The sequence below is a fragment of the Dendrobates tinctorius genome, unplaced genomic scaffold (genome assembly GCF_039654945.1).
Source record: "Dendrobates tinctorius isolate UK_male_01 unplaced genomic scaffold, ASM3965494v1 ptg000224l, whole genome shotgun sequence".
Classification (NCBI taxonomy): domain Eukaryota; kingdom Metazoa; phylum Chordata; class Amphibia; order Anura; family Dendrobatidae; genus Dendrobates; species Dendrobates tinctorius.
The window spans coordinates 5,603,979-5,628,000 of NW_027361891.1; positions in this window are offsets into that span (position 1 = coordinate 5,603,979).

Here is a 24,022-nt window from a genome sequence, read left to right on the forward strand (position 1 = left end):
CTCTTGAGGAAGCCGCTCGTCTGGCCGATGAACATCATGATGCCAGGAGGCCACAGTTGTCCGGATCAAAGATGGTCACTAGGGGCCCGCCCATGGACCTGGAGGGCCCCAAACCACCGAAGATAGTAGGGGGACCAGCTAGAAACCCGGCCTACCACAGTCCCCCTGGGATGCGATGCCACACCTGCCGTCAGCTGGGCTACCTGCAAAGACAATGTCCCAACCGGACTCAGCATACCCAGTGGCCAAAGGCGGGAACAGCTACCTTCAACCGGGCTGCTGTACACTACTACCAAGGCGAAGCTGACCCGACATTGGGGGCTACGACTAACCAAGGGGTGGAAGAGATGGAGGAAGTGCTGCATGAAGTAGACCCCATGCAGGCAGCCCGGGCAGATAATCGACAACAGCATCGACAAGTCGTGTGGGTTAATGGGAAATGTATGCAGGGACGAAGAGATTCCGGAGCAACTTTGACCCTTGTGAAGCCTCATCTCGTCCGGGACCAAGAGAAGACGGACCGGACAGTGGCAGTCCGTGTAGCAGGGGGAGCCATACATCGACTGCCCACTGCCAGGGTTCACCTGAACTGGGGAGTCGGGGATGGCCTTGTTGAGGTCGGCTTGATGGAGTATTTGCCTGCAGACGTCTTGCTGGGAAATGACTTGGGGCTCATGTTGTCTGCATTCATAGAATCATAGAATCGTAGAGTTGGAAGGGACCTCCTGGGCCATCTGGTCCAACCCCCTGCTCAAAGCAGGATTCGCTTAATCATCCCAGTCAGATGTCTGTCCAGCCTCTGTTTGAAGACTTCAATTGAAGGAGAACTCACCACTTCTCGTGGCAGCTTGTTCCACTCATTGATCACTCTAACTGTCAAAAAGTTTTTTCTAATACCTAATCTGTGTCTCCTCCCATTCAGTTTCATCCCATTGCTTCTAGTCTTTCCTTGTGCAAATGAGAATAAAGTTGATCCTTCTACAATGTGACAGCCCTTTAAATATTTGTAGACAGCTATTAAGTCTCCTCTCAGTCTTCTCTTTTGCAAACTAAACAATCCCAAAACCTGCAACCTTTCCTCCTAAGACAGGGTTTGCAGACCGGTCACCATTCTGGTTGCTGTTTTCTGAACTTGCTCCAGTTTGTTGATGTCTTTTTTAAAATGTGGTGCCCAAAACTGGACACAATATTCCAGATGAGTTCTGACCAAAGAGGAGTAGAGGGAAATAATGACTTCACGTGATCTAGACTGTATGCTTCTGTTAATACATCCTAGAATTGCATTTGCCTTTTTTGCTACTGCATCACACTGTTGACTCATATTCAGTCTGTGATCTATTAGTATACCCAAATCTTTTTCACATGTGCTGTTGCTTAGGCCTATTCCTCCCATTCTGTATATGCTTTTTTCATTTTTATTGCCCAGATGTAGTACTTTGCATTTTTCCCTGTTAAAAACCATTCTGTTAGTTGCTGCCCACTTCCCAGTTTATTTATATCTTTTTGAATCTTCTCTCTCTCTTCTCTAGTATTAGCTATCCCTCCTAGCTTTGTGTCATCAGCAAATTTAATCAGTTTACCCTCAATTCCTTCATCTAAAATCGTTGATAAAGATGTTGAACAATACAGGGCCCAGGACAGGTGGCCCCTCTGGCTAAGACATATCCTGTGACCACCCGGAGACAAGCTCGAGCTGCGGAGGCGGATTCACACTCAGTGGAGGCCCAGGTAAGTCATCCCAGCCCTACACGTATTCCCATAGCCAGACACATTTCTTGGGCCACCCCAGATGAATTTAAGAGAGAGTTACTTGAGGATCCTTCATTAGAGGGATATTGTGGGAAGGCACAGGAGGGGAGAGGGGTACTGGAAGGGGAACATTTTGTATGGAAGCAGGGACTCCTCTACCGGATCACAGAGCAGCACCACACAGGGACGAGCCCCACTATAAAACGACAGCTGGTAGTTCCCAAGAAGTATAGGCAGGAGCTACTGCGAATCTCTCATGACATACCCTTAGCCGGGCACTTTGGTGTCAGTCGCACCAGGCATCGTCTGACACAAAACTTCTTTTGGCTGGGGGTAACCTATGATGTTCATCAGTACTGCCAGACCTGTGACAGTTGCCAGCGCATTGGCAAGAGGGGGGATCGATGCAAGGCCAAATTACGCCCCCTCCCCATTGTGGAGGAACCATTTAGCCGAGTAGCGGTCGATCTGATAGGGCCGTTAGCCAAACCCAGTCCATCAGGGAAAAAGTATATAATGACAGTGGTAGATTATGCCACACGGTATCCAGAGGAGTTTGCGTTACCTAACATACTGGCAGAGACGGTGGCGGCCGCCCTGCTCCAGGTGTTCTCACGGGTTGGATTTCCCCGGGAGATTATCTCGGACCAGGGTACCCAGTTTACAGCAGAGGTGACCAACCAACTGTGGAAGCTGTGCAGCGTAAAGTCCATTAGAAGCGCCCCGTACCACCCGCAAACCAATGGGTTGTGTTAATGCTTTAACGGGACATTAAAACAGCTCATTGGGACTTTTACCAGGACATACAGGGACTGGGAGAAATTCTTGCCACACCTCCTATTTGCCTATCGGGAGGTGCCCCAAGAATCCACGGGGTTCTCCCCGTTCGAGCTGGTATACGGGAGACGGGTAAGGGGACCCGTAGACTTAGTGCTGGAACACTGGAAAGGGGAGGGCCTCATAGAAGGGGTACCTATTGTACCCTATGTGCTGGAATTCTGGGACCGCCAACAGGAGCTGACTCAGGCTGTACGTGAGAACATGCAGGCGACCCAGAAGGCGCCAGCGCATATGGTACGATCGGAGGGCCAGAGAGCGCACTTTGGAAATAGGACAGAAGGTCCTGGTGCTAGAGCCCACTAAGCAGAATAAGTTTCAAGCTGCATGGCAGGGGCCCTACCAGGTAGTGGGGAAAATAGCCGACACAACCTATAATGTCGCCAATTGTGACGACCCCAGGGTTATCCGCATGTTCCACGTGAATATGCTGAAGCCCTACCGGGAGCGCCCTGAAGAGGTAGTGGCCATCTGTGCACCTGAAGCAGAGGATTTAGCAGGACTTCCCTTGCCAGATGTCTTAGGGGAAAGGACTCAGTCTAAAACATGGGACCAGGTACACTTGAGAGACAGGAGGCGGAGGAGTTGTTGAGGCAGCGACAGAGGATGTTTTCGGGGAGACCAGGGTACACTCGCCTGGCACAACACAAGGTTGAGACCCAGGATCAGACCCCCCTGCGACAAAACTCCTTCCGCGTCCCTGAGTCTGTACGAGAGGGGATGCGACAAGAGATACAAGATACAAGAAATGCTGCGTTTAGGATCATTGAAGAGTCAGATAGTCCCTGGGCATCCCCGTAGTGTTAGTGCCCAAGAAGGATGGGACTACACGGTTTTGTGTAGACTATCGTAGGCTCAATGATAAAACAGTGACGGATGCATACCCCATGCCGCGTGTGGATGAGTTGTTAGACCGGCTGGCGGGGGCAAAGTATTTGACCACCATCGATCTATGCAAAGGCTACTGGCAGATTCCCCTTAGTCCTGACGCTATTCCCAAGTCGGCATTTGTCACCCCGTTCGGCTTATTCCAGTTTCGAGTTATGCCATTCGGGATGAAGAATGCCCCGGCGACCTTCCAAAGGCTGGCTGACCGGCTTCTGGATGGTCTCCAGGACTATGCTTGTGCCTACCTGGACGACATGGGAAGAGCATCTAAATCACCTAGAGACAGTATTGGACAGGATCCACCAGGCCGGAATCATCCTGAACCCAAACAAGTGTCACGTGGGCAAAGCAGAGGTTCAGTATTTAGGGCATTGGGTGGGATGTGGGAAACAGCGACCAGAACCAGCCAAGATTGAGGCCATAGCCAAGTGGCCCATCCCACACACTAAAACCCAGGTCATCACATTTCTAGGGACAGCGGGGTATTACAGGAAATTCGTTCCCAATTACAGCAGCGTAGCCAAGCCCCTCACTGATCTGACCTGTAAGAACCAACCCTGCCAGGTAACCTGGGCCTCAGAGTGTGAGGAAGCCTTCCGCCAACTAAAGGACACCCTCACCAATACCCCTGTATTGGCCGCACCCGATCCAACTAAACTTTTCCTTGTTCACACAGACGCTTCTATGTTTGGATTGGGGGCAGTACTGAGCCAAGTCGGGCCGGACGGCCAAGAACACCCGGTAGCTTACCTGAGTCGGAAACTACTGCCCCGTGAAGAAAGCTATGTGGCCATCGAGAACGAGTGCCTGGCGGTAGTATGGGCACTCAAGAAGTTGCAACCATATTTGTATGGACAACAGTTTTCCCTCCTAACGGACCATAATCCCCTAGTCTGGCTTAATCAGGTCTCCGGAGACAACGCCAGATTGCTGCGGTGGAGTTTAGCCCTACAACCTCTGGACTTCACCATCCACCACAGACCCGGCAAACAAAACGGTAACGCCGATGGACTAAGTTGACAAACGGAACTTGTACCAACCCCATAAACTTCGGTCATCCCCAAACCGATCCGTTGAGGATCAGACTGTGTATGCCAATCGCGTCGCTGAAAAGGGGAGCCGTGTTACGTGTTACAGAACCACTCAGCACCCAGAATATGTTGTGCAGTTATATGTATGTATAATAGGTTCCATGTGAGATGCATGTCCCTAATGCATCAATTCACAGGCTGCGCCCCTGGGCGGAGGGGACACGATATTCTCCTTTTGTCTGCCCTCCCCCCACCTTTGTAATTCCCACAGTAAACATCGGCAGGCTCCGGCCACCTGCGGCTTTTGTAATGTATGTCTGGCCTGCCGCTTTTCTATTGGCCAGCCCTCTGTATGTGTGTGATATATTCTGTGTCCTGTGAGTAAAGTGTTGTCATACTGGAAATACATGGAGAAGCAGTGATCTTTTATATGCGCCCATGTAACCAAGGAATTCCAGCCAGCGTCATTCATTCAGACTCCAGCCAACGCAGAGCGGACCTCCAAAAACACGGGGTGGTACTGAAAGAGGTACCCCAGCTTGGTAGACCCCATTACACCCTAGTGCCGAGGGGATGGTACAACAATTAAAAATCCTCTGGAAGGAGGTACAGGGGAATATCTCCAAAGCCCAGAAGAAGTTCAAACAGTGGGGGAAAAAGTCTGGTTGGCCACCCGTAACATCAAGCTTAAAATACCCTCTATGAAGTTGGGCCCCAAATTTATTGGCCCATACAAGATTGTAGAGGTGATCAATCCGGTGGCATACAGATTACAGTTGCCCACCTCCTTCAAAATCTCTAACGTCTTCCACAGGTCCCTATTAAAACCTGTGGGGACAGTTAGAGAAGATCCGTCATCTGTGGCTCCACCAGTGTTGGTAGAGGGTCAACTGGAGTACGAAGTAGGGCGCATCGTTGATTCGTGGTGGGTGCGCCGGAAACTTCAGTACCTTATCCATTGGAAGGGATATTCCGTTGAGGATCGGTCGTGGGTTCCGGCCAGTTCGGTGCACGCTGATCGACTGGTGCGGGCTTTTCATGCCAGGTACCCTGAGAAACCTGGGGGTCCAGTGGCCCTCCATTAAGAGGGGGGGTACTGTCATGGTTAGGACATGGTTAATGTCCTGTTCTCACAGGGTTAACTTTTGCCGGCCTCTCTTTGGATCTGGGAGAGGTAATTATACTCACTCCAAACTAGCATTCTCTGTCAGTTATACTGCTGTTCTGGTGTGTCTGACCCCTGGTGTGCGTGTACTCTGTGTTGTTTGTTTGCTTCCCGTGTATGACCCGGCTTGTTCCGTCACTCTGTACTCTGTCTCTCGTTTTGGTACCATTGTCTTTTCTGGTTCTGACCTCCTGGCTTGGCTATCGTTACTCCGTTACAGTTTACCCCTATTGTACTGTCTAATGCCCATTCTGGTTTTCTGATCTATTGCTACGTCCTGACTATCCATTCTGTCTAATCCTTTGGTACTGTATTGCTATCTCATGCTTTGACCTCGGCTTGATCTGGTTTCTGTCTCTGTCTATGCCCCTTGGTAACATTGTCCTGTAGTTACCTTTCTAGGAGTTTCCCTGCAGCTCCTAGCTCCGTGGAGCTTAGGCCACGCCCCCAGCAGTCACAAGATTCAGGTCCTGGAGCATGCATTGTCACCACTGCTACCCGCTCCGCAGGTATCTTTGTGCACAGTCTGTGTACTCAGGATACGCACTCTGGCTCAGTGAGCAAGTGCAGTGCGGTGTTCCTGACAGTTCCCTGACTGACCTGAGGATAAGGGGGACGAGTTCCAAAGTGGAACTGAGAAAGTGGGATATCCATAAATCCCCGCAGTTTGTGGAAGATTGTTAGCAGTGGTGGGGCATCCAAAATTACCCCCCCGTGATAAATTGTTAGAGCAAGATTGGCTTGCTGTTTTTTTTGTCACATGGTGCCAGTGGTGGGATAACTAAGATAAACCCCCCTGTGCCTGTGATAGCCATGTGTCAACAGTGCATCGCACCCCCTCCGTTCGAGACATACCCGTGTCAGCTGTGGGTTTGTGACATATTGGTGGCAGTGGTGGGATAATCATAGAGCATTAGTGATCTGGTTTGAGCAATCATTCCTCTCACGAAAAACCTGCACGGTTCCTGCAGGATTCCTGCATCATAGGTTTTGGAGAACAGACTAAGTCTCAGAAAACCAGAGAAGTTGGTAACTATGCAGATTGCAGATCCCTGAACTAACCCGCACATCTAGCAGCAGTCGTGGAGCTTTCCTACATTGGTCCTAGACGCCTCGTCACAACCGGAGAACTACATAAGCCTAAAGCAGGAAAAGAGGAAAACTAACTGCCCCAGAGCAGACCCCAAAGGAAAGACAGCCCCCCACATGTATTGATGGTGAAGCAAGATGAAAATACATACAAAGGCAGGAAAATAGGCAAACGATGGGGCCCAGCTAACTAAAAAGGACAGAAAAGGAAAGACACTGTCTGCAATCTGCCAAAAAAAACCTACAAAAATATTGTCCAACACTTCTGATAGCAAAATTAACCCTGAAGTCACTAGACCTCTAAACCTATATCAGTACCCTGAAATATTCTGAGACAGAGCAAAAAAGAGACCAATCTAATAAGGGACAAAAAGCAGATTGGCAAATATTGATTAATAGGAGTGGAATTTCAGCATAGCCCCAGCAGTGGCAGGCTGATTACACAAAAAACTGAATTGACCAACAAGCGCAAGTGTGAACAATAGCAAAAAGCAAACTTAACTTGAGAAGACTGGAAGAGAGCTGAATTCCAGGACCTGAGAAGCAGACTGAATCACCAGCACCCGAATAGGGCGTCGGATGTCTTATATCCAGTCTGATACTCCAGAGATCCAATCATTATCTTCCTCATCAGATGGCAGATCACTACCACTTAAACCAACCGCACTACCTCCTGTCACCACCAGAGAGAGAACGGAAGGGGAACTCTCAACTGGTGGAGCAGAAAATGAGTTCATGACAGTACCCCCCCTTGAGGAGGTGTCACCGAACCCTCATCCATGACACCAGGCCGATCAGGATGGGCTTGGTGAAAAGCACGAACCAATTTATTAGCATGAATATCAGAGGCAGAGACCCAAGAATTATCCTCCTGGCCATAACCCTTCCTTTTGACCAAATACTGGAGTCTCCGTCTAACCAAACGAGAATCCAATATTATCTCTACCTCATATTCCACATTGCCTTTAACCAATACAGGATCAGGAGGTGCCGCCACAGGAACTACTGGCTCAACAAACCTCTTGAAGAGTGACTTGTGAAATACGTTATGGATTTTGAACGTAACTGGAAGAGCCAATCGAAAAGAAACAGGATTAAGAATCTCCAAAATCTTATAAGGTCCAATAAATCTTGGCTTAAATTTTGGAGATGCAACCTTCTTAGGAATATTCTTAGATGACAACCAGACCATATCACCCACTTTAAACCAGGGACCAATGGTCCTACGCCGGTTGGAAAAACGCTGGGCCTTTTCCTGAGAGAGTGACAACTTATCCACCACTTGGTCCCATATCTGCTGCATTCTCACAACCACAGTGTCCACACCTGGGCAGGACGAAGATTCCACTTGCCCTGAAGAGAATCGAGGATGAAACCCAAAATTACAGAAAAAGGGTGAAATCAGAGTGGCAGAACTAGCTCTATTGTTCAGCGCAAATTCGGCCAAGGGCAAAAATGAGACCCAATCATCTTGATCAGCAGATATAAAACGTCTTAAATAAGACTACAGGGTCTGGTTTGTTCTCTGTCTGCCCATTATAGCTGACCATTTCAGTTTTTTTTTCCTCTGAAGAAAAAAAAAAAAAAAGTGTTATCCTCATGGATCCCATACAAGCTTTGGCTGATCAGGTCAAGCACCTGACCCAAATGTTCCACAAACTTAATGTGGAACAGCGCACGATGGCCCAGACCCAGCAACAGTTGGTGGATACTGTGCAGGGGGCTGTCACTGCAGGGGCTCCTAGTGCTGGGGATAGAGATGTGTCATTGGCATTCCCCGAATCTCCGGTCAAATTGCCAGACCTTTTCTCAGGGGATAAAAAGGAGTTCAGGTCTTTCAGAGAAGGATGCAAGCTTTTTTTTCTCTGAGACCCCGCTCCTCCGGGGATGAGTTCCAGAGGGTGGGGGTCGTCATTTCCCTACTTCGGGGGGGCTCCACAGGCATGGGCTTTCTCTCTCTCTTCCTCTGCTCCTGAACGTATGTCTGTGAATTTTTTCTTTGAGGCTCTGGGGCACATTTATGATGAGCCTGATAGAGTACGTCTGGCAGAGGATATGGTGATGAGTGTGACACAGGGGAGGAACTCTGCTGAGTGGTTCTGCTCTGAATTCAGACGCTGGGCAGCGGAGGTCTCCTGGGATGATGCTGCCCTCCGGGGTTTGTTCTGTAGAGGCCTGTCCGAACGTTTGAAAGATGCCCTAGCCCTTCATCCTCCACCGGATTGTTTGGAGGACGCTATGATCCAGGCTGTCCGCATGGACCGTAGACTGCGGGCAAGAGGGGTCATGCTGCAGGAGACGCCTTTATTCTCCAATCTGAGAGACTCTGCATCTAGTCCTGAGCCCATGGAGGTTGGTGCCACGTCAATGGAGGAAAAAGAGAGGAGACACCGAAGAAACAACCAATTGTGCTTTTACTGTGGATCCGCTGGACATTGGAGAAGGAACTGTCCTTCTTGCCCTTCTTCAGTGAAGCCGTCAGGAAAACAATTGAGTCTGGGTAACAATCGAGGAGGTTGCCCAGACTCCCAGGTACCCTTTTCCTTACTTACTAAAATTCTGCTTCCGGTGGAACTGGAACTTACAGGCGATCCAGTTGGGACTACCGCCTTTGTTGACTGTGGTTCTTCTATTAATCTGATCGATGCCAAAGTTGTGACTTTTCATAAGATAGGGACAGTCAGGTTAAAAGATCCTGTTAAAATCGTGGCAATTGATTCTTCTCCTATCACCCAGGAGGGAATTTGTTTCATGACTGATACCTTTTCTCTGAAAGTGGGTTCCACTCACGTGGAAAAATTAAGGTGTTTTGTTATAAATAATCTGCCGGCTGGACTGGTACTGGGTATGCCTTGGCTTCAACATCACAATCCTACTATTGACTGGGTCACGGGGGGAGATCATTCAGTGGGGTTGTATGGCTAACGGTCTATGTTGTAACTTGACAACTCTTGTCACCCCAGTAAAATCTGTGTCAGTGTCGTCTGTTGATCTGGAAGGTATTCCAGAGTACCTGAAAGATTTTGAAGATGTATTTTCTGAAAGTGAGGCTGAGGCGCTACCACCACATAGACCCTTTGATTGTGCCATTAATCTAGTCCCTGGAGCCAAGTTACCCAACGCTCGCCTTTTCAATTTGTCCGGGCCCGAACGTCTCGCCATGAAGGAGTACATTACCGAGATTCTCCGCAAAGGTCATATTAGGCCTTCTGTTTCACCTGTGGCAGCGGGCTTCTTTTTTGTTAAGAAAAAAGATGGTGGTTTGCGGCCGTGCCTCGACTTTCGGGAATTAAACAAAATTACTGTGAAAAATACATACCCTCTCCCCCTAATTCCTGATCTATGTAACCAACTCACCGGGGCAAAGTGGTTCTCTAAACTGGATTTACGTTTGGCATATAACCTTATAAGAGTCCGGGAAGGGGACGAATGGAAAACAGCATTCCTGACGACTGAAGGGCTGTTCGAAAACTTGGTTATGCCCTTTGGTCTCACCAACGCTCCTGCTGTTTTTCAGAATTTTATTAATGCAATTTTCTCTGATTTAATTGGTTGTTTTGTGGTTATCTATTTGGATGACATTCTGGTGTACTCGGTGGACAGTCAATCTCACTTGCACTATTTGCGGATGGTTCTCATGAGACTGAGGGAGAATCATTTGTATGCCAAGTTGGAAAAATGCTCATTTTCCATGCAAGAAGTATCCTTTCTGGGGTTGATTGTGTCAGGGAAGGGGTTCCGCATGGATCCTAAGAAGTTCCAGGCTGTTACGGAGTGGGTGCAGCCTCATGACTTGAAAGGGTTGCAGCGATTTTTGGGCTTTGCCAACTTTTATAGGAAATTTATTAAGGGCTCCTCGCAGGTGGTAAAGCCTCTAACGGACCTCACTCTCAAGGGAGCTGATGTAAAAAATTGGTCTGTAGCTGCAATAAATTATTTCATGACATTAAAAAGTGCTTTTCTTCAGCCCCTGTATTGGTACAACCCGACCCGTCAAGACCTTTTGTCGTGGAGGTTGACGCATCGGAAGTGGGGGTGGGGGCAGTTTTGTCTCAGGGCCCTCCTACCCTTACTAATCTGAGGCCTTGCGCCTTCTTTGCTAAAAAATTTTCCTCTGCCGAGAGAAATTACGATGTCGGCAATAGAGAGTTGTTGGCAGTAAAGTTGGCTTTTGAAGAATGGAGGCATTTCCTGGAGGGGGCTGTTCATCCCATTACAGTCATCACTGATCACAAAAATTTGGCCTATATCGAGTCTGCCAAGAGATTGACCCCCAGACAGGCTCGGTGGGCGCTTTTTTTTTTCTCGATTTCAGTTTACCATCACATTCCGCCCGGGATCTAAAAACATCAAGGCTGATGCTTTGATTCGGTGTTCCCTCCATAACCTCCCTCCTCCATTCTTCAGCCAGGAGTAATGGTGGCCGAAATCTCATCTGAGTTACAGAGAGGGATTTTGGAGGCCCAGGCTCGGGCTCCTGGTGGTAAACCCCCGGGTAAATTGTTTGTACTGGAACGCTTCCGTCTCGGACTTATGCAGGAATTTCACAATTCTGTGTTGAGTGCTCATCCTGGGATTGCAGCTACCCGGGGGGCAATTGTGAGGGATTTCTGGTGGTCCTCTATGGTAACAGATATTAAAAAGCTTGTGACTGCATGTGGGGTGTGCGCTTGTTCTAAAAGTTCTCAGGTCCGGCCGGCCGGGGAATTGGTGCCTTTGCCAATTCCGGATAGACCATGGACTCATTTGTCCATGGATTTTATCACAAATCATCCTCCTTCCAGGGGCAACTCGGTGATATGGGTGGTGGTGGATAGGTTTTCAAAACAAGCTCACTTTGTACCTCTCCCCGCATTACCATCTGCTGAAACCCTGGCCCGCTTATTTTTGCAGCATATAATTAGGTTGCATGGAGTGCCTATGAATGTGGTGTCAGACAGACAGTTTGTAGCCAGGTTCTGGAGGGCTTTTTGCAAAAAGCTGGGGATTTTGTTGTCCTTCTCCTCTGCCTACCACCCAGAGTCTAATGGACAGACGGAGCGCACGAACCAATCGCTGGAGCAGATTCTGAGATGCTTGGCCTCTTCCAGGCAGGAGGACTGGTGTGAGGTATTGCCCATGGCAGAGTTTGCATTCAACAGTCGTGTGAGTCAATCTACTGGGAAGTCTCCCTTTCAGGTCAACTATGGGTTTAACCCACATTTTGGAGAGTTTTCCCGCATGGATTCAGGTTGTCCTGGTGCTGAGGATGTGACACAACGTCTTAGAATTCTTTGGAGGGAGGTTCAGAGGAATATTTCCAAGGCCCAGGAAAACTATAAGCGGTTTGCTGACAGGAGGAGGGGGTCAGGTCCAGCATTTGCAGTAGGGGAGAAGGTGTGGCTGTCTACCCGCAATATCAAGCTTAAGATACCATCTATAAAGCTGGGCCCCAAGTTTATTGGCCCATACAAAGTTGTGGAGGTTGTTAACCCAGTAGCCTACCGACTGCAGCTGCCCACCTCCTTTAAAATTTCTGATGTCTTCCACAGGTCCCTGTTAAAGCCTGTGGGGATGGTGAGAGAGGATCCCTCATCAAATGCTCCGCCAGTGCTGGTAGAGGGGCAGCTGGAGTATGAAGTAGGGTGCATTGTTGACTCCCGGTGGGTGTGCCAGAGACTCCAGTATCTGATACACTGGAAGGGGTACTCTCTGGAGGATCGGTCATGGGTTCCGGCCAGTTCGGTGCATGCCGATCATCTGGTGCGGGCTTTCCACGCCAGATACCCAGACAAGCCTGGGGGTCCAGTGGCCCCCCATTAAGAGGGGGGTACTGTCATGGATTGAACAGAGTTCTTGCCCTGCACTCACAGGGTTAAGTGTTCGTGGCCTCTTTCTGGGTCTGGGAGGGATATTTATACTCACTCTTTACCAGGGTTCTCTGTCAGCTATACTGTTGTTCTGGTGTGTCTGACCCCTGGTGTACGTGTATTCTGCGTTGCTTGTTTGCTTCCCGTGTATGACCCGGCCTGTTCCCGCACTCTGTACTCCATCTCTCGCTTTGGTACTATTGTATTCTCTGGTTCTGACCTCCTGGCTTGGCTATCGTTACTCCGTTACAGTTTGTCCCTATTGTACCGTCTATTGCCCGTTCTGGTTTTCTGACCTATTGCTACGTCCTGACTATCCATTCTGTCTAACCCTTTGGTACTGTATTGCTATCTTGTGCTTTGACCCTGGCTTCATCTGGTTTCTGTCTCTGTCTATGCCCCTTGGTAACATTGTCCTGTAGTTACCTTTCTAGGAGTTTCCCTGCAGCTCCTAGATCTGTGGAGCTTAGGCCACGCCCCCAGCAGTCATGTGCTTCAGGTTCTGATACTCTGAAGCACACATCGTCACTGCTGCTGCCCTGCTCCACAGGTATCTTTGAGCACTGTCTTTGTACTCAGGACACCCGCACTGGCTCAGTGAGCAAGTGCAGTGCGGGGCTCCTGACACCAATCACTAGAAAGGTCAAAATATTATCCAGATAGATGATCAAAAACTTATCCACAAAGTCTCGGAAAATATCATTCATAAAGGATTGGAAGACAAGGGGCATTAGAGAGCCCAAAAGGCATAACCAGGTACTCAAAATGTCCCTCCGGAGTATTAAACGCCATCTTCCATTCATCCCCGTACTTGATGCGAATAAGATTATATGTCCCCCTGAGGTCAAGCTTAGTAAACCAGCAGGCACTCTTAACTCTGGAGAATAAATCAGACATCAGAGGTAACGGGTACTAATATTTAACCGTCATCTTGTTAAGCGAACTATAATCAATACACTGTCTTAATGAACCATCTTTCTTGGCCACAAAAAAAACCAGCGCCTAACGGTGACGAGGATGGTCTGATATGTCCCTTCTCCAACGACTCCTTAATATAGGATCGCATAGCATCATGTTCGGGTACAGATAAGTTGAAAAGCCGACCCTTGAGAAATTTCCACCCAGGCATCAACTCAATTGCACAGTCATAACTCCTATGAGGAGGCAAAGACGCAGACTTACTCTCACTAAAAACATCAGAGAAATCAGCCAGATAATCAGGAATATCATGAGACTGAGGAGAGGTGGAGAAAACAGGAGCGTCCCTAAGAACACACTGACAACCCCAACTCACCACAGACACAGATTTCCAATCCAAAACTGGGTTACGAGTTTGCAACCAGGGGAACCCCAGAACAATAGTATCATGCAAATTATGCAGCACCAAAAATTTACAATTTTCTTGGTGGTCTGGGGCAACTCGCATTATCACCTGGGTCCAAAACTGAGGTTTATTCTCTGCCAAAGGAGTAGCATCAATACCCCTCAAAAGAATGGGCGTCTGCAGAGGCGTCATGGACAAACCACAACGTTTAGCAAAGTCCAAATCCATCAGATTCAGAGCTGCTCCTGAATCCACAAAAGCCTTAGTGGAAAATGTGGACAAGGAGCAGATCAGAGTAATTGCCAAAAGGAACTTAGGTTGTAAACTGCCCACAGCAAATGTGTGTGCAAAACGTTTCTCTCGTTTAGGGCAGACAGAAATAGTATGAGAGGCATCTCCACAGAAAAAACACAGCTTATTACGCCTTCTAAACTCCCGACGTTGCGCCCTAGACAAAACCCCATCACATTGCATAGGTTCAGACATTTGTTCAAAAGGTGGCAGCGCCTCCCGTGTAGTTTTACGTTCACGTAAACGCCGATCAACTTGAATGGCTAATGACATAGAGCCATCCAGACCAGAGGGAACAGGAAATCCCACCATAACATCTTTTATGGTCTCTGACAAACCTTTCCGAAAGAGAGCTGCCAATGCACTATCATTCCATGTAGTAAGGACCGCCCACTTTTGGAATTTTTGACAGTACAACTCTGCAGGATCCTGACCCTGGTTTAATGCCAACAGGGTTCTCGCAGCTTGATCAACGGCATTAGGTTCATCATACAGCAACCCTAAGGCCTGAAAAAATGCATCCACATTAGTCAGAATAGGATTTTCAGGTGTCAGAGAAAAAGCCCAATCTTGGGAATCGCCGCACAGCAAGGAAATGACAATTTTAACCTGCTGCACAGAGCTCCCTGATGAGTTAGGCTTCAAAGCAAGAAATAATTTACAATTATTCTTAAAATTCAGAAATTTAGACCGATCCCCAGAAAACACATCAGGAGTAGGAATCCTGGGTTCAGCAGCATGTGACTGAATAAGGTAGGTGGAAATTCCCTGTACTTCAGCAGCATGTTGCTCCACACGATCAGACAGTTGCTTAATCTCCATTAGGAAAAAAATCCTCCTACGGCCCCAGAGAAAAAGAGGAAAAAATACATAATAAAAAAACAAAAAAAACTGACACTTTTTTTTCTTTCTCTAACAATTCTTTCCTGCTTTTAAGTACCCTAGAATCTGCGGTAGGGCTGGTGATTCTGTTATGAATGGGAAACCGAGGAGGAAAAAAAGACAGCAAGCTAAGTCTCAGAAAACCAGAGAAGTTGGTAACTATGCAGATTGCAGATCCCTGAATTTACCCGCACAACTAGCAGCAGTCGTGGAGCGTTCCTACGTTGGTCCTAGATGCCTCGTCACAACTGGAGAACTACATAAGCCTAAAGCAGGAAAAGAGGAAACCTAACTGCCCCAGAGTAGACCCCAAAGGAAAGACAGCCCCCCACATGTATTGATGGTGAAACAAGATGAAAATACATACAAAGGCAGGAATATAGACTGAGCAAACGATGGGGCCCAGCTAACTAAAAAGGACAGAAAAGGAAAGACACTGTCTGCAATCTGCCAAAAAAACCTACAAAAATATTGTCCAACACTTCTGATAGCAAAATTAACCCTGAAGTCACTAGACCTCTAAACCTATATCAGCACTCTGAAATATTCTGAGACAGAGCAAAAAAGAGACCAATCTAATAAGGGAAAAAAAGCAGATTGGCAAATATTGATTAATAGGAGTGGAATTTCAGCATAGCCCTAGCAGGGGCAGGCTGATTACACAAAAAACTGAATTGACCAACAAGCGCAAGTGTGAACAATAGCAAAAAACAAACTTAACTTGAGAAGACTGGAAGTGCAGGACCTGAGAAGCAGACTGAATCACCAGTACCCGGATAGGGCGTTGGCTGTCTTATATCCAGTCTGATACTCCAGAGATCCAATCGTTATCTTCCTCATCAGGTGGAAGATCACTACCACTTAAACCAACGGCACTACCTCCTGTCACCACCAGAGGAAGAACGGAAGGGGAACTCTCAACTGGTGGAGCAGAAAATGAGTTCATGACAGTTTACTAGTCCTGAGACATTAGTGTGTACGTGCGAGTATTCCCTCCCTTCTCTTCGTTTTTCTAATCTATCTTTTATTTGGCAACCATGGCGGCAAAAGGAGAATGCTGGTACACACAGCAGACAAAGGAAGTTCTTGCTGGGTTATGCACGTGCCAAGGCCTTGATTCCGCGAACAAAAACAGAGCCCAACTGATCGCGGCTCTGGTGCAGCTGGACAGTGCCCATAGCCCAGTGAGGGCAGAACCTGGCGCCAGCAGAGATGGCACTGCAGCTGAGGTCCGACCACCAAATGCTGGCTCCACATGCAACCAGAGCGGGTTGGACCCCTATCTGCAAATGGCCCTGCAACAGATCTTCGCTGACGATATGGACAGGCACCTAGAGCTGATCCGGGAAGCTCAAGAGAGAGCTGAGTGCCAAGTAGAGAGAGCTGAGCGCCAAGCAGAGGCCCAGAGAGCCGAGCGGGAGGCCCAGAGAGCCCATGAACTTGAGATTCTCCGGCAGGGGGGAACATCCTCCATAGCCCGAAGCAGTGAGCCCAACAGTGCTCAGAGTCCTAAACCCCGGCCAGAGCATTTTCCCATGATGGAAAAGGACGGGGACTTGGACACGTTTCTGCAAGCCTTTGAGAAAGCCTGCAGACAGTGCTGGCTGGATAAGGACCAATGGGCCAGGTATCTGACCCCAGGGCTAAAAGGCAAAGCCCTGGAGGCGTTTGTTTCTCTCCGGCCAGAAGAAGATAACAACTATGATGCCAAAAAGCAGGCTCTAATCGCCAAATACCGACTGACACCTGAGGTACACCGAAAGAAGTTCCGGAACCTCCAACGTGGCCCACACGATAGTTATAGCGATGTGGTGCAAGGACTCAGGACCCACTTTGACCAGTGGATCCATGGACTGTCAGTTGATTCCTTTGAGCTGCTACGGGACCTGATGATCAGAGACCAGTTCCTGCATCTCTGCCCAGCTGAGGTCCGACAGTTCATCCTGGACCGAGAACCAACAAATGCGGACAAAGCAGCGCAGATCGGCGACAACTGAGGCCAACCGGCAGCCAGAGACACGGAGGCCAGTCACCGCCAGCTGGAGAGGGGGTAAGTCTGCAACCAACCCCAGTGTCCCTACCAGCCGTCCCTCCGGAAGCCCTGTCCCTGTTGCCAAAACGAGGCCTACTACTGACAGTCGCCAGTGTTACAACTGCAGTCGGACTGGTCATATCAGTGCCACCTGTCCAGAAAAGCCGAAGACCCCCCCAGCCAAGTCCCCTGGGCCCAATGCCTCTGTTCTTTTGGTGGGAGGTGTGGTTGGGAGGATTGATGACAATGTTCAGCACGTCCAGGTGGGGGCCCATTTTGCCACAGGCCTCAAGGACACCGGGGCTGAACGAACCCTCATCCGTCCTGGACTGGCGGCCCCTGAAGAGTTTATTGAGGGGAAAACCTTGACTGTCACTGGGATTGGAGGCACCCATTGTCCCTTGCCAGTGGCCCAGGTTTTTCCTGATTGGGGTGTTGGGAGCGGGGTGAGGGAAGTGGGAGTGTCTGGAAACCTGCCGACTGATGTTTTATTGGGGACTGATTTGGGGAGGATGGTTGCATACTACGTCCCTGACACCCCTCCCCAATTTGATGACAAGGGTAACGTTAACCCTGATGATGATGATGGGAAACTGAATGTGTTACCTTCTAATGCCTTGATGAGTAATGATACAACTAATAACCATTCTCTCCTCAGGAATGATGCTGATGGTGATGTAAATGTACCAAAGAAATCTGATAGCCATTCTTTTCCTATGAATGATGATTTATCTGCGTCGACTGAACCTGTTAACCATTTCTTTGAAACGGTAGATGTGTCCACAGGTACCGAAGTGCTCAGCCCCGTCGCTCTGCGGAGTGAGACGGCTGAGGACCCCCTAGCAGGAGCAAGCAACGGTGCTCAAGGAAATGGGGATGTGCATGGTAACCATGAGGAAGGTAATACCATGCAACTGACCAGTGCCACCAAGGAAGGTAACTGGCCCATACGTAGCACTGCTCCTGAAGTGTTGGGGGTGAATGGGGAGGTAGAGTCCATAGCAGCGCCAGCTGGTAGGTCTGTAGAAATCCCCAGGGAAACAGCATACATAACTGCTGCCACCAATAAGTCACAAACCCACTGCTGACACGGGTATGTCACGGACGGAGGGGTGCGACACACTGCCGACACGGCTATCACAGGTGCAGGGGGGCTTATCTTAGTTATCCCACTGCTGGCACCATGTGACAAAGAAAAGCAAGCTAATCTTCCACGAACTGCGGGGATTTATGGATGTCCCACTTTCTCAGTTCCACTTTGGAACTCGCAGCTCTCCGGCGCCCCCCTTATCCTCAGGTCAGTCAGGGAACTACACCTAGGATAAGTGGTCACCGGCCGGCTGCTTCAATGAGGTCTGGCCACCCGCCACACTGCAGTGAGGGAATTATTAATGCTCTGGCCGCAGCCACCCAATTATCTTATCAAATCCCTAGACTTAATAGAGGGGTTCGAAGCCAACCCAATCAGTAGCGTAATTATCTTAAGGGCGCATAAGTTTGTTTCTTAGAGCATGAAGACAGATTAATAAGTTTACGATTTATTCCCCAAAGGGGGCAATGATTACAAAGATAAAACGATTTTACAAAGTTAAGACATTAGATATGTAGATTGCAAATATAAAATAAAAGGAAATTAACATAGATCAACACTTACAGTTGCTTAATGGTATTTAGGCAAGCCATGTGGCCGGGGGAGGGGCAGCCAGCCACACGTCCCCATTTATCTGGTGGGTCCTTTCAGCATGGACTCTGCAGCTCAACTGAAGAATTTTAAGGGAGGGATATCTTATAGCCTAGGGTAGGTTACATCATGAAAGGGGCAGTCTGGAGAGGGTCAGCCCCCCTTTCTCCAAGTTGCAATCCAACTAAAAACTTCTAATAACTATATCTCGCCTGGGGTAACTTGTATAGACACGTATATGGTATCATTCTTCTTGGTTTGTCGAATACAATAATTAAAAACCGAACATACCGTGGTTCCATTACACCGTTTGGGTGTAATCCATATCTCAGTTTATGGGGGAGCTAGAACCGTAAAAATTAGGGGTCAGAACGTCGGTTTCGTGCCCTACGCAGAAATGTAATTTTCATGTTTTTACCATAACCGCACCGCGTTCTATGACCAAATGATTAGATCTCCATTATTTTCTATGAGAGTAGCTGAGCACATGTTTTCAGAGACAAAGAAACCCCCCCCACCGTGAGGCAGGAAGGAGCTCACACTGGGCATCCAGATTGGACTGGTTTTGTGTGAGCTGAGGGGGGGGAGGAACAGGGGGGTGAGTGGCTGCAGCCGTGACAGGCTGAAGTCCCATCTGTGTGTAGAAGAATGAAAGATTCTAGAGTGTTCCAGAAGACAACTCTTACTTAACATTACACCTGTGTTCTATGAATACTAGAAAATGTCTTTATGCGTTCCATGGAGAGAAGGGTGCACCACTATATGAGCCATTGGGTCGAATATATATACAAATAATAAGATAAGGGTGCCGCACCATGCATGGGAACTATGGAAATTAACAAGAAAAAGAGAAAAGTCCTCTGGATATAGGGTGCGCACACCTGATAGATAAGAGTAAATATCAAAATTTTATTAACATCAAAGCAAAACACACACTGCATAAAAACATTTAAAAACATACGTACAACATCCCTAGATTTGCTTGGGTCTGTCTGACAAAATATGTAGAGAGATAAATTGGACAATCAAATGATATTGATCAGAGCCGCCAGACAACCTGTCTAGGCGAGAGTATCATGCAAACAATCAGGAGGCACACAGGTATAGATAACAACCAAAATTGCGTGTCCCCAAGATTGGTATAATAACCCAGTAAGATGAACAAGGAATCCGGTGAGCAAACCCCCTAAGAGCATGTGCAAATGTATGGAAGAATCAAAAATATTTCCCAGATCCGTGGATTCCTTGACCATGAAACCACAAAAAGACTAGTGCACACCCTTATCTCCCGCCTCGACTACTACAGCCTAATCTCTGGCCTCCCCTCTAGCACTCTGGCACCACTCCAATCCATCCTACACTCTGCTGCCCGACTAATCCACATGTCTCCCCATTATTACCCAGCCTCTCCCCTATGCCAAGCCCTTCACTGGCTTCATATCGTCCATAGGTTCCAGTTTAAAACCCTAACTGTGACCTGGAAAGCCATCCACAACCTGTCTCCTCCATACATCTGTGACATGGTCTTCCAGTATTTACCTACACGCAACCTTTGATCTGCTCAAGCTCTCCTCTACTCCTCTCTTATCTCCTCTTCCCACAACCGCATACAAGACTACTCCCATGCTTCCCCCACACTCTGGAATTCTCTACCCCAACACATCAGACTCTCGCCTACCACGGAAACCTTCAAAAAGAACCTGAAGACCCACCTCTTCCGACAAGCCTACAACTTGCAGTGTTCCTCAGTCTACTGAACCGCTGCACAACTAGCTCTACCCTCGCCTAGTGTATCCTCACCCTCACCCATCTCCTGTAGATTGTGAGCCCTCGTGGGCAGGGTCCTCCTTCTGTACTTGTGTGTGCCTTGTTTTGCTCATGTTTATTGTACTTGTCTATATTTGCCCCTTTTCACATGTAAAGCGCCATGGAAGAAATGGCGCTATAAAATTGTATAATAATAATAGTAATATAGTAAGTGGGCGACTTAGTGAATATCAGTAGTGTCAGATGGACCACAGAGAAGGGCACAGATGGAGAGAAGCATGTAGTAGAATGTACGTATATAAAGCAGTTAGATTGCATAAAACCAGTGCCTGGTCAAAGAGACAGTGTAAAGGTCATAGGAAATGATAAGCAAGTCACTGTCAGGTGCCATCCAAACCTCAGGTCATGCATTCAGAGGATGCCACGATAAGTTGTCAGCCCAGGGATGTAGGATATGTGGGAATCCCCACTCGCATCTCTGCCAATGAAGCTTCGTCAGGGGAATTATGTTGAGCTGATGTCAGTCGGTAGGTATAAATAGGAATATCATAGAGAAAAAATTGGTTACTGGTGTATGCGTTCCATAGAGACTGTATGCGGTGTTCATTTATAACTATTTGTGAATAAGTTGCAACCAATGGTTACATACTGTAGATATAATAGTATTGGAACAATTGATGAATTGTAGTGGAGAAAATGTGTTGGGAGATGGATAGGGCCATACAGCGCTGGCAAAAATTAAGAGACCACTGCACAGTTTTATAAATATCAGCTTCTCTACATGTTTGGCAGCCATTCCATTCCAGTGTCAGTTGAATTCCAATCGGAGTACACCTCATTCTACTTAATGTGCTTCTGATTAGGTGATCACCTGAACCAAATCTTATTTAATGAATGAAAGAATAAAAAAAACCTGCTGTGGTGTTCAGAATCCTTATGCAATAGGACAAGCTGGATGGCATAATAAATGCTAGTAATATCCCAAAAGTAATAGGAATTAAAAATTTACTTTTAACCATGCCAAAGGAGTTGAAAAGAAAAGTCTTGAGTGAGGAAAAGAAGGGCTCAATTCTGGATTTACTAGCAGAGGGATACAGTGAGTGTCATGTTGCCTCCATCCTTAAAATTTGTAAGATGGCAGTCCATTACAACGAGGTCAAGCAGCTGATATTGGGGACAACAAAGCTACAGACCGGCAGAGGGTGAAAACGACTCTCCACTGACTGGTATGACCGTCATCTTTTTTGAATGTCACTCAGCAACCGCAGGATGACATCAAGTGACCTACAAAAGGAATGGCAAATGTCAGCTGGAGTGAAGTGCACGACAAGGACAGTTCATAACAGTCTCCTAGAGGCAGGGTTCAAGTCATGTAAAGCTAGAAAAAAGCCTTTCATCAATGAGAAGCAAAGGAGAGCCAGGCTGAAGTTTGCCAAAGACCATAAGGATTGGACCATAGAGGACTGGAGTAAGGTAATCTTCTCTGATGAGTCAAATTTTCAGCTTTGCTCAACACCTGGTCATCTAATGGTTAGTCGGAGTCCTGGAGAGGCATACAAGCCACAGTGTCTTGCACCCACTTTGAAATTTGGTGGAGGATCGGTGATCTGGGGATGCTTCAGCAAGGCTGGAATTTGGCAGGTTAATCTTTGCGAAGGACGTATGAATCAAGCCACATACAAGGTTATCCTGGAAAAACAGTTAATTCCTTCTGTTCAGGCAATGTTTCACAACTCTGAGGACTATTTTTTTTCCAGCAGGACAATGTGCCATGCCACACAGCTAGGTCAATCAATGTGTGGATGAAGGACCACTACATCCAATCCCTGTCATGGCCAGCCCAATATCCAGACCTGAACCCCATTGAAAACCTCTGGAATGTAATAAAGAGAAATATGGATAGTCACAAGCCAATCAACAAAGAACTGCTTAAATTTTTGTAACAGGAGTGGCATAAGGTTACCCAAAAGTAGTGTGAAACACTGGTGGAAAGCATACCAAGAAGCAAGAAAGCTGTGGTTAAAAATCATGGTTATTCCACAAAATATTAGTTTCTGAACTCTTCCTGATTAAAAATATTAGTATTTATGTTTCTAAATGATTATGAACTTGTTTTCTTAGCATTATTTGAGGTCTGCAAGCACTGCATTTTTTGTTATTTTGACCCTTTCCCATTTTCTGAAAATAAATACAAAATTTAATGCTTGGAATTTCGAAGACATGTTGTCAGTAGTTTATAGAATAAAAGAGCTATTTACATTTTACTCAAAAATATACCTATAAAGAGAAAATTCAGACAAACTGAAAATTTTGCAGTGGTCTCAATTTTTGCCAGAGCTGTATAGGGCACACTAACTGCTAAGACCTGGAGGACTCTTGGCCACAGAGCTCAGACCAGGTAATGGTAGGGTGTTTGACTGATGCCTCCCTGATATTGGCTGGAGCTACAAAAGTGACCATTGGGGAAATACTGATGCCTTACACCACTCTACAGCGGATGAGGAGGATAGTTTCCTCTTTTGTTTTCTACAATACTGTATATAATGCTAATTTCTGAATTGGGATTCAATGTTCCATTCAGTAAATATTGTGTTTGATGTGAAGATGTTGCTTTATTTTGATGGATAACTTGGTATGACATAAGGTTTGCTATACATAGCAACTTTTAGTTGTGTTTTAACTTTTATGTTTTAACTTCTCAAATTGTGCTTGATATACATGCTGTAGAAAGGGGAAGTTGCATACACAGACTGCTTTTATTGGTCATGATTTAATTGATTTTCTGGATTTTAATGCTTACTAGAAATAGGACCGACACTATCGCATCAGGAGGGCGGTAATGTCACGATGGGGGGCAGGCTTTGCAGCCCCGGTAATTTCACCACATTCCCGATGCCATAGCATCGGGCCTGTTTCTAGTACCACATAAGCGTCACCTGTCCCCACAATACCCCCCAAACGCGCCGCACTCACCACTGGCAGAACTATGTCACTCAGAGCTGCACTCCTGACTCTGTCTGCCCACTCTGCTACTATTACTATGCACGCAGCAGGCTCCGCCCCTTCCCACACAGCGTGCTCTCATGACGTCTTACCTGCTCTCACCAGCCCAGTCCAGTGTTTGCCTCCTGGGGGAAATAGCTGCTGCAGCTGGCAGAGCTCAGATCAGATGGAAGTGGATCCACTAGTTCTCAGGCTGGGCCGCGCACAGGTATTCAACTCCCGGGGCTCCCCGGTGAGGGCAGCGAGGCGGCTGCGGGCTCCTAGTTACATGTAGTGCAGCATGGGACACATGATGGCGAGGCTGTGCTGGAACTGCCGCAGTTTATTATGGGATTCGAGGACAGCGGCCACTGGCGATTATATATAGAGATAAGTGGTCAGCATGTGATCACTGAAGACAGGGCTGCCATCAGGGCATTACTGCCCTGACTGAC